Here is a 12209-nt window from a genome sequence, read left to right as displayed (position 1 = left end):
ACAGAAATATCACATGGTCATAAGTATTAAGACCCTTTGTTCAGGCACTCATATTTAAGTCACATGCTGTTCATTTCCTTGTGATTCTCCTTAAGATGGTTCTACTCCTTCATTGGAGTCCAGCTGTGTTTAATTAAAGTGATAGGACTTGATTTGGAAAGGCAAACACTTGTCTATGTAAGACCTTACAGCTCACAGTGCATGTCAGACCAAATGAGAATCATGAGGTCAAAGGAACTGACCAAGGAACTCAGAGACAGAATTGTGGCAAGCACAGATCTGGCCAAGGTTACAAAAGAATTTCCGCAGTACTCAAGGTTCCTAAGAGCACAGTGGCCTACATAATCCTTAAATGGAAGAAGTTTGGAACCACCAGAAGTCTTCCTAGACCTGACCATCCAGACAAATTGAGCAATCATGGGAGAAGAGCCTTGGTGAGAGAGGTCAAGAAGAACCCCAAGATCATTGTGGCTCAGCTTCAGAGATGCAGTAGGGAGATGGGAAAATGTTCCACAATGTCAACTATCACTGCAGCCCTCCCAAATTGGGCCTTTATGGCATAGTGGCCCAACAGAAGCCTGTCCTCAGTGCAAGACATATGAAAGCCTGCATAGGGTTTGCTAAATAACGCATGAAGGACTCCTAGACTATGAGAAATAAGATTCTCTGGTCTGATGAGAGGAAGATTGACCTTTTGGTGATAAGTCTAAGCAGTATGTGTGGTGAAAACACACTGCTCATCATCTGCCCAATACAATCCCAACAGTGAAATATGGTGGTGTCAGCATTATGCTATAGGGGTGTTTTTCAGCTGCAGGGACTGGACGACTGGTTGTCATTGAAGGAAACATGAATGCGGCCAAGTTCAGAGATATCCTGGATGAAAACCTCTTCCAGAGTGCTCTGGACTTCAGACTTGGCCAAAGGTTCACTTTCCAACAAGACAATGATCCTAAGCACACAGCTAAAATAACAAAGGAGTGGCTTCAGAACCACTCTGTGAACATTTTTGACTGGCCCAGCCAGAGCCCTTACCTAAACCCAATTGAGCATCTCTGGAGAGTTCTGAAAATAGCTGTCCACCAACGTTCACCATCCAACCTGACGGAACTGGAGAGGATCCACAAGAAAGAATGGCAAAGGATCCCCAAATCCAGGTGTGAAAAACTTGTTGCATCTTTCCCAAGAAGACTCATGTCTGCATTAGCTCAAAAGGGTGCTTCTACTCAATACTGAGCAATGGGTCTGAATACTTATGACCATGTGATATTTCAGTTTTTCTTTTTTAATAAATTTGCAAACATTTCTATATTTCTGTTTTTTTCCAGTCAAGATGGGGTGCAGACTGTACATTAATCAGAAACAAAGGAACTTTTTTTAATTTACCAAATGGATGCAATAATAATAATAATAATAATAATAATTTTATTTATATAGCGCCAACATATTCCGCAGCGCTTTACAGCTTATAGAGGGGACTTATACAGACAACAGACATTACAGCATAACAGAAATCACAGTTCAAAACAGATACCAGGAGGAATGAGGGCCCTGCTGCTCGCAAGCTTACAATCTATGAGGAAAAGGGGAGACACAAGAGGTGGATGGTAACAATTGCTTTAGTTATTTGGACCAGCCATAGTGTAAGGCTCGGGTGTTCATGTAAAGCTGCATGAACCAGTTAACTGCCTAAGTATGTAACAGTACAGACACATGAAACAATGAAATGAAGCAATGAAACAAAGAGTGAAAAATTTAAAGGTGTCTGAATAATTTTCCATACCCACTGTATGCAAATAGTTTTGAAGCATCTGCCCTCCAATTAGCGGTTCATCAAATGCATAGAAACTGAAACTGTGGTCCAATTTCATAGACAATGTTGTACAACTAAAAGGAATGCTTGGCGAAAGCCGGGTGTTTGGAGGTCACTTTGATCATATTTTTGACCAGGCAAAAAGCCAAATCTCTAGGATGTAACAACGAAAAAAAAAATGAAGTTGTAGTCACTTTAAGATAAAAAACATGACTGTTTATGAAATAATCTACAGCTGCTACATTGGTTCATTAATATTTTCAATGAAAATTGTTTTCTCATTTGTAGATGAATCTCAGCTTTCACATTTCAATGAATAGATAGCCATTTGCAAAGCTCTATATTTCACTATGAAGCAGCAGAATAATAGGTTTAATTAGCAATAAACTGTATTCATGCAATGAAGAGGCACATGCCTTCAAGAAGAAGTAAAGAGAGCTATTTTTCCAACAAAGGAAGTGCTTTTGTAGAGGAAAATAATATTTTCTGGTTAGAGAGGTAAGAGTGAGCAGACCAAAGAAATAGGCAATGTTGATGGACTGTAATATGAGTTCTGTCCATGAATCTGTTACTCTGGCTCTTGGCACTTCTTAGAGTTGAGCTGATATTTGTGAATTATATCCTTTACAAAAAGATTCCTTTTGTACAAAGAAAAGCTGACAGAGTTAACCCCTTCCCGACCTATGACGCATACGCTGCGTCATGAAAGTCTGTGCCAATCCGACCTGTGACGCAGCATATGCATCATGGCGGGATCGTGTTCCTGCAGGTCAGGTGAAAGAGGTAACTGAAATTTCACCTGACCTGCAGGAACAGGGGGACTTGTAATTTAGCCTGGGGGTGGCTTTGCCCCACCTTGGCTACAATCGCCCTGGTGACCACTTTGTCACCACCCCCAGATCTGATTGGAGCTAGCATCCATGTGACTCTATCGCTCCAATTAGAAGTGGAGGGGCAGAGTGGAAGTATGGCTTCCTCGCTCTGCAGCTTGATCACCTCCATGGGAGCTGCAGAGCGATGTCCTTTCTACAGCTGCCCCCGCCGCCTGTTCGCCGCCACTGCCAGATCACCTTCACTTGCATCAGGTACCCCCCTCTGCTGCCCTCCACTCCCCCTGCCATCTGATTCCACCCACTGACCTTCACTCCCTCCCCAGGTGATCACTTCCTGCCCCCTGATCACCCCACCTGCTGCTGCCAGCTCCATCTCCATGATGCATCTCCTTAGCCCCCTCCTGCGTCCCCTTGCTCCTGAGAGCCACCCTGCCCCTGCTGATCACCCCCCACCCTGCGGATCACCCCCTTGCCCCACTGATGACTGCCTTGCCCAGCTGGTCACCCCCCTTCCCCGTGGATTGCCCCTCTGCTCCGCTGATCTCCTCCTGCCCTGCGGATCGCCCCCCTGCCCTGCGGATCTCCCCCTGCCCTGTGGATCTCCCCCCTGCCCCATGGATCACCCCCTACCCCATGGATCACCCCCTGCCATGTGGATCCCCTCCTGCCCTGCAGATCTCCCCCTGCCCCACAGATTGCCCCCTGCCTCGCAGATTGCCCACTGCCCCTGCCTCGTGTAACTAACCCTTGTCCTGTGGATCTCACCCCTGCCCCCGGATCATCCCCCTGCCCTATGGATCGCCCCCTGCCTCATGGATCTCATCCTGCCCAACAGATCTCCCCCATGCTCCGCGTATCACCCTCATGTCCCAGTTTTCCTATTAGGGTTAGAGTTGGGCTAAAGTTAGGGTTACGGTTGGGGCTAAAGTTAGGGTTGGGATTAGGGTTAGGGTTGGGGTAGGGTTAGGGTTGGGATTAGGTTAGGGGTGTGTTGGGGTTAGAGTTGGAGTTAGAATTGGGGGTTTTCCACTGTTTAGGCACATAAGAAGCTCGGCAAAAGTAACACGACGCCCACAGACTATTCCTTCAAAGTCTGCATTTTGAAACATCACTACTTCCCTTCCGAGCCCCGGCATGTGCCCAAACAGTGGTTTTCCCCGCATATGGGGTACCAGCGTACTCAGGACAACCTGGACAGCAACTTTTGGGGTCCAATTTTGCCTGTTACACTTGTGAAAATAAAAAATTGTGGGCTAAAAAATCATTTTTTGAGGAAAATAAAAAGATTTTTTATTTTCATGGCTCTGCGTTATAAACTTCTGTGAAGCACTTGGGGGTAAAAAGTGCTCACCACACATCTAGATAAGTTCCTTGGGGGGTCTAGTTTCCAATATGGGGTCACTTGTGGGTGGTTTCTACTGTTTAAGCACATCAGGGGCTCTGCAAATGTAACATGATGCCCGCAGACCATTCCTTCAAAGTCTGCATTTTAAAACGTCACTACTTCCCTTTCCAAGCCCCGGCGTCTGCCCAAACAGTGGTTCCCCCCACATATGGGGTACCAGTGTACTCAGGACAAACTGGACAACAATGTTTGGGTCCAATTTCGCCTGTTACCCTTGTGAAAATAAAAAATTGCGGGCTAAAAAATATTTTTTGCGTAAAGCTAAGGGCTCAATGCTCAACACAATACAGTTCCACAGTTCATTTGTACCGGTAATCAATGCAGCTGTCATTTATGATAGTTGAAATTAACTTTTATAACTGCATTACAAGTTGTAAAGGTAAAACAGACCAGCATAAAACACAAAGAGTCCCAGTGCAAAAAAACTCCCAAAGGCAAAGATCAAACCTTAAATGCAGGGATCCAAAATCAGGAGCAGCATGCCGTTGTTTGTGAAAAGAGAGCTATTTTATTCAGCCCATGACAGTGACTTTTCGGTCCAAAGAAGTGAACCTTTTTCAAGCTTGAAAAAGGTTCACTTCTTTAAACCTAAACATTGCTGTCATGGGCTGAATCAAATACCTCTCTCTTTTCACAAACAACGGCATGCTGCTCCTGTTTTTGGATTCCCGCATTACAAATTGAATAATTATGATTGGGGATGGTGGTATTAGTAAAAAATGAATAAAAAAAATCGGAAGTTGACTTGGGAAGTTGTATAGATATGTTCATTTTTATGAAACAAGTTAGAGAATTAAACTATGCTTTTTTTTGCTAAAACTAAGCTTATACATTTGATTTATGATTTATAAATGTTTTTATTTAGTGTGGGCAATTTTTTTCTGGAGTTTTGTGCTTGAACTGATTAATGTTGCAGATCAGGGAAGTACACTATAGATTTTGAGCTCCATAATAAATTATAAATGGATCCTTGGCTTATTGAAGCCTCTAATGGAGACATCAAATTGTTTTCGTTATTCAAATTTTTTGTTTTATTTTCAAATAAATTGTGAGCCCTCGCGGGCAGAGTCCTCTCCTACTGTACCAGTCGTGACTTGTATTGTTTAAGATTATTGTACTTGTTTTTATTATGTATACCCCTCCTCACATGTAAAGCACCATGGAATAAATGGCGCTATAATAATAAATAATAATAATAAATAAGCATGCTGCTTTAATTTCAGACTACAGTATGTTAGAGCTGTTCCTACTAAGTGCTGAAGTCAATGCTTTTTCTCTGTAAGCCATTGTCCTTAACTGTTTGTGCTATAAAGAGCTTGAATATCATATGTGCCATCCTCAGTGACTGTTCAAAGGGAGTGACTGATCTCATGGTGGATTCCTCAGTGGAAAATTCTGAATCACTCAGAGGCAGACTTCTGTACAACAAACCCTATTGTAATATTGCTCTTTAGGGAATGGCAACCATTAAATCAGTAAACACATCCAACACCTATTAGAAGTAGCTCTAAAAAGGAAAGAAATTGAATTGTGAATGAGTCAAATGTCAGAAGTGTGCCACCTGTGGAAGAAGGACCATAACTTCATCTTCATGTTTATAACAACCAATGACAAAATGTATTTTCAAAAACCAAATGTAAGACCAAAGGAGAATAAAATTATGTTGCACCAAAGTATAAGAATAACAATCTTTAATACAGAGAGATCTTTCTCATCAGCAGTGAAAAAATGTTAGTGCAATAATTATAGGGGATAACTCAGGAGACTCTTTGTGTGGAACAAGACAACTACAGGACACAGTTTTATAAGTGGTAAAATCTATATTATCACATGGTGATTCAAACAGGTGCAGAGAGAAACTCAAGTCCACAACACTTGGAGTAAATATTAAATGCAGCTTAGCAGTCTATAGGAAACTTCAGAGGAAAATGCAGTCACGCAGAAAGTCTATGAAGCACAATTATTCTTGAGGATACTTGACACGAATAAGTCCTTGTTAGTCCAAACACAGATAGATATGCTTATAAGGCAGTTCAAATAATATCTTAGCTCAACCAAGGAGGCCTGGGTAATAGTCTCAGGATATTGCAAAGCAGCAACAGCTTACATGTCCAGCAAATGCAGATGGAAGTAAACACGAGCAGCAGATGAAGGAGGATTACTGGAACTCGTGTATGCAGCAGGAACTCAGAGCAGAGTAGCAGGATAACCCCACAGGTTCACAGGAGCAGGTATATAGCCAGGGAGTAACCAGAGGTCAGGAGCTGGATGCAAGGCAGAATACTCTAGCACAGACTGAAGGCTGGGGTGGAGTTTTATAGCAGAAAGACACAGTGCACATGAGACCAAAGATGACATCTTGGAAAAGGGCAGTAATGCACAAAAGGTAATAAAAAATGTTCAGAATCCAGACATTACTCCCTCCTTAGAAGCAGCCTCAGGATGATCCTGGACCTGGTTTCTCAGGGAATCTCTGATGAAAACGAGAAATCTTCTGTTGGGCATTGATGTTTTCCACAGGTTCCCAAGAGGCTTCCTCAGGGGGATATCCCTGCCATCTTATCAGATATTGGAGCCGATTCCTTCAAATCTTGGAATCAATAATTTCCTCCAACACAAATTGTTCTTGTTCATCAATCACCACTGGCTGCAGAGGTGGCACAACACGTCCCTGGAAGGTATTAGGAGATACAGGCTTTAGTAAAGATACATGAAAAACTGGGTGTACCTTCATAGTCCTAGGCAGCTTCAACTGGCAGGCCACAGAGCTCACAATACCGTTCATCTTGAAAGGGCCAATGAATTTCTGTCCAAGTTTTTGTGAAGGAGCGTTTAACTTCAGATTCTTAGTTTCTAATCACATGGAATCTCCTACCTTGAACATGGGTGCAGGTTTACGGAATCTATCAGCCGATCTCTTATAACGTTCTTGAGCTGTGGTCAGGGATTCCTTCAGAACCTCCAGATTTTGTCTCATCGCAGTCAGCCTTTCCTCCACTGCCGGAACCGGAGAATTAATTGGAGACCTAGGTAAAATACACGGATGATAACCCAGATTGGCAAAGAAAGGTGTAAATTTAGTGGAGGTGCTCTGAGAATTTTTATATGAAAATAACAGCAGCAACTCCAACCAATCATCCTGGAGATGGCTGACATAGCATCTTAAATATTGTTCCAGCATCTGGTTGGTACGCTCAGTCTGACCATTTGTCTGGGGATGGTAAGCAGAAGAGAGACAGACATTAATATTGAGTGCAGAGCAAAACCCCTTCCAGAATCTTGAAGTGAACTGCACTCCACGGTCAGAGATGATCTCATCCAGAACCCCATGCAACCGAAAGACATTCTGTATAACCAAGTTCACTGTATCTTTAGCTGAGGGGAGGCTGGTGCATGGAACAAAATGAGCAGCTTTAGTCAGACGATCAACTACCACCATGATTGTATTCATGGCCCCCGATGTAGGCAGCTCCACAATAAAGTCCATTGATATAGACCCCCAAGGGCGGGATGGAACAGGTAATGGCTGTAGAAGACCCATAGGTGCCACAAGAGGAGTCTTGTAACGGGCACATACCTCGCAAGAGAGAACATTGTCCTTGGTATCCTTCAGGCAAGTTGGCCACCAGAAGAATTGGCTCAGGAACTCTTGTGTCTTCTGTACCCCCCTGTGACCAGCCAACTTGGAGTCATGTACCAACTTGAGGATCTGCAGACGGAAGACCTCAGGGACATAGATACGTCGATCTCTGAACCACATGCCACCCTTAAAGACAAGATTAATATCCACAGGTGGGTTGGCCAGAAATACATCACCGTCATAGGCCTCCCTGCACTCCTTCCACAAGTCCTGATTGTGGATAACTCCGATTAAATTGGCATCAGATAGAATGGTCTTGGACGGGGCTCCAGGTACGGAATCCGCAGCATGGACTCGGGAAAAAGCATCAGCCTTCCCATTACGAGAACCTGGATGGTACGAGATAACAAAGTTAAATTGATTTAAAAATAAGTTCCAATGAGCCTGACGAGGAGAAAGACATCTAGCGGATCTAAGGAACTCTAAATTGCGATGGTCAGTTAGCACTATGATCTGTTGTGCAGCTCCTTGCAGATGATGCCTCCATTCTTTGAAAGCCGCAATAATAGCCAGCAATTCCTTGTCTCCCACCTCGTAATTCTTCTCTGCTGAGGTTAGTCTATGGGAAAAGAAAGCACTAGGATGTAGCAGACCCTTCTCTCCAGTTCTTTGGGAGAGAATAGCCCCCAAAGCATTATCAGAAGCGTCCACCTCCACAATGAAAGAAAGTGTTGGATCTGGGTGTATCAACAGCGGTGCTGATGTGAAACAGATCTTAAGCCGATCAAAAGCTTCTTGAGCCTGTGATGACCACTTAAAGGGCTTTTCCTTCTTTGTCAAGGAAGTAATGGGATGGACAATATCAGAAAAATTTTGAATGAAGCGTCTGTAGAAATTTGCAAAACCAATAAAACGTTGGACCTCCTTAACGTTCTTGGGTACCGGCCAGACAAGGATAGCCTGAATCTTACCAGATTCCATGTTCAGCCCCTGGGGAGAGATGATATAACCTAAGAACTGTATCTCAGAACGATGAAACTCGCATTTCTCCGGCTTAATATACTGATGTTTCTCTTTCAGACGTCTTAAAACAGTTTTGACATGTTCTTCATGTTCCTGTAGAGAGTCAGAAAAGACTAGTATATCGTCCAAATAGATCACTACAAACTGGTCCAACAAATCTCTGAAAATGTCATTAGCAAGGTTTTGAAACGTTGCAGGGGCGTTACAAAGCCCGAAGGGCATCACAAGAGATTCAAAGTGTCCATACTGGCATCTGAATGCTGTCTTCCACTCATCCCCTGGATGAATACGCACCAAATTATAAGCCCCATGAAGATCCAGTTTAGAGAACACCTTAGCATGGCTGACTCTTTCCAGTAATTCGGGAATCAGAGGCAAAGGGTAACGGTTTCGTACGGTTACCTTATTGAGTTCCCGATAGTCAACACAGGGTCTCAGGGTCCCATCCGTCCTCTTTACAAAAAAGATAGGTGCCCCTGCTGGTGAGGAAGAAGGACGTATGAAGCCTTTGGCCAGATTTTCATCAATATACTCCTTTAAGGCTTGAAGCTCAGGTGCCGCCAAAGGGTATACGTTACCAAAAGGAATAGCTGCCACCAGGAAGCAACTCAATGGGACAGTCATAATGCCGGTGTGGAGGAAGCTGATCTGCATTCTTCTTGTCACAGATGTCAGAGAACTCTTTATATGCTGGAGGTAAAGAAAATACCTGTACATGTGGTTCCGTAGCCGTGGACTCAGGGACAGCATCTGTTAACGCTGAGTTGCTCCTTGTTGGAAAGATAATCTCCTTGGTCTCCCAGTTGATAATTGGGTTCTGAGAACGCAACCAAGGAATGCCTAAAATCACAGGAAAATGAGAAGAAATTAGCAAGATAGAAAGTTGCTCCTGATGATTAGGCTCCAACAAAATTTCAAGGGTTATGGTCTCTTGATCCACAGGCCCAGAGATTAAAGGTGACCCATCCACTGTTTCCATGGTAATTGGAGAGGCTCTTTGCTGAATTTCAATACCATGTTCCTTGGCAAATGTGATATCCATGAAATTGCCACCTGCACCAGAGTCAATCATAGCTGCACTGGAAATCCACTGTCCTGAACACAGGATCTTAATAGGGAGAGAACAGTGAGAGTTCTTTTCCTTAAGCTCCTTGGGGGGTGAAGTCATAGCAAGTGAATGGAATACAGCGTTTAAAGGCAGGCTACATTCAGAGATGTCAGATTCATCATCACAGTTGTCATACTCCCCTACTACTGCTAGCACCTTGTTAGGCCATCTAGGACACTTAGGACAATTGATCAAGAAGTGGTCAGACTGGCCGCAGTAGAAACATAGACTTTCATGAAGGCGATGCTCCCGGTGCTCATTGATCTCATGCCTCTGAACGGAGTCAATTTGCATGGGCACCTCCTCCACCTCCCGAGATGTTTTACCTGCAGGCTCTTTGGAAGGAAGGGAAAAGTTAGAAATACGGTTATATGCAGCAAACTTCTCCTGCCTACGCTCAGTAAGGCGAATGTCAATGAGCACAGAATGCTGTATAAATGTCTCTAGCTCTTGTGGTGACTCAGAGCGAGCTAGTTCATCTTTTACAATACTAGACAGACCCCTTTTAAAAATAGGCAATTGTGCATAACTGCCCCAATTGGTATCTACTGCTAATCTCCTGAATTCAGTAGCATACTCAATAACAGAATGTTTTGCCTGGCGTAAAGACAATAAAGCAGATTCAGCAGTTGCATGGCGATTAGGATCATCAAACATTAATGCGATAGGGGCCAAGAAATCATCCAAGTTATTTAACCGTTGGTCATGAGACTTAATCATCGGATTCGCCCAGGCGAGCGCTCGTGCGGTCAGCAGCATTATTACACACAATACTTTGGATCTATCAGTAGGAAAACGGTCAGCATGCACATCAAAATATAGCATACATTGATTCACAAACCACAAAATTTGTCGCAATCACCATTAAATCTGAATGGGGGCAACTTAGGTGGGCTAGCTGGTGGCGGTTGCCCAGAGGGAAAAGTCGCTTGTGCAGCTATTTGCGTGCTTATGTCCTGAAAAGCCCGTCCATACTGGGACTCTATGCCAGCAAGTTTATTTTCCTGGGCTGCCATGCGGGTGCTTAAGTCCTGCAAAGTCTGTCCAAACACTTGTTGATTGTGTTCAAAGCTTTCAAACTTCTTTTGCAGACCTTCCACATCTTTCTGCAGTGATCTAATTATGGAAAACACCTGCTCTAGTCTGCTTTCTGCAGTCATTGTTCCAGCAGTCTCATTTTTTTTATGGCTAGAGTATCCTGTAATAATTATAGGGGATAACTAAGGAGACTCTTTGCGTGGAACAAGACAACTACAGGACACAGTTTTATAAGTGGTAAAGTCTATATTATCACACGGTGATTCAAACAGGTGCAGAGAGAAACTCAAGTCCACAACACTTGGAGTAAATATTAAATGCAGCTTAGCAGTCTATAGGAAACTTCAGAGGAAAATGCAATCACGCAGAAAGTCTATGAAGCACAATTATTCTTGAGTACACTTGACACGAATAAGTCCTTGCTTAGTCCAAAACACAGATAGATATGCTTATAAGGCAGTTCAAATAATATCTTAGCTCAACCAGGGAGGCCTTGGTAATAGTCTCAGGTTCTTGCAAAGCAGCAACAGCTTATATGTCCAGCAAATGCAGATGGAAGTAAACACGAGCAGCAGATGAAGGAGGATTACTGGAACTGGTGTATGCAGCCGGAACTCAGAGCAGAATAGCAGGATAACCCCACAGGTTCACAGGAGCAGGTATATAGCCAGGGAGTAAACAGAGGTCAGGAGCTGGATGCAAGGCAGAATACTCTAGCACAGACTGAAGGCTGGGGTGGAGTTTTATAGCAGGAAGACACAGTGCACATGAGACCAAAGATGCCATCTTGGAAAAGGGCAGTAATGCACAAAAGGTAATAAAAAATGTTCAGAGTCCTGACAGTTAGGCTCATATTTAAAAAAGGAAATCAGAGTTCTAAAGGGTTCTAAAATTTTGAATTCTAAAAGAGAATTTTTCTTAGTGATGACTTTTATTTCTCCATATATTTTATAAAGGTTATGAGCCTCTTCAAGAAAACTTTTTAAAAGTATGCTCAAGCAACAATCAGTGCTTAGTAGAATGCTTCCCATAGTGGTATTCTTTCCCTATATTGGTAGCTATTCTGAGTATTTCAGATATGTAGCTTTTTTTACAACAGGATTACATTTTTCAAAAATATTTTTAAAAATGTGAATGTGATTAATTTTTTTTAATAATTACATATACCATATTTTTCATACTATAAGATGCACTGGACCATAAGATGCACCTAGATTTTAGAGAAGGAATTTAAAAAAAATTTGAACCCAAAAATATCGTCAATTCTGTACTAAATATCCCCTATCCTGGTATATATGGTCCCCTCATCCCCATCCTGTATGCATGGCACCCTCATCCCTATTCTCTACGCATGGCTCCATCATCCCTATCCTGGTATACATGGTCCCCTCAATCCTAACCTTGTATGT

General features: G+C 43.0%; 1 protein-coding gene across 3 annotated transcripts in view; it reads right to left on the bottom strand.

The window, feature by feature from the left end:
* The window catches only part of LINGO2 (leucine rich repeat and Ig domain containing 2), a 1932610-nt gene that overhangs the window by 640699 nt on the left and 1279702 nt on the right, over nucleotides 1-12209 (bottom strand). The gene's annotated exons all lie outside the window — the stretch shown is intronic.

The sequence above is a fragment of the Ranitomeya variabilis genome, chromosome 1, assembly GCF_051348905.1.
Source record: "Ranitomeya variabilis isolate aRanVar5 chromosome 1, aRanVar5.hap1, whole genome shotgun sequence".
NCBI lineage: Eukaryota > Metazoa > Chordata > Amphibia > Anura > Dendrobatidae > Ranitomeya > Ranitomeya variabilis.
This window is presented reverse-complemented; position numbering and strand designations above follow the sequence as displayed.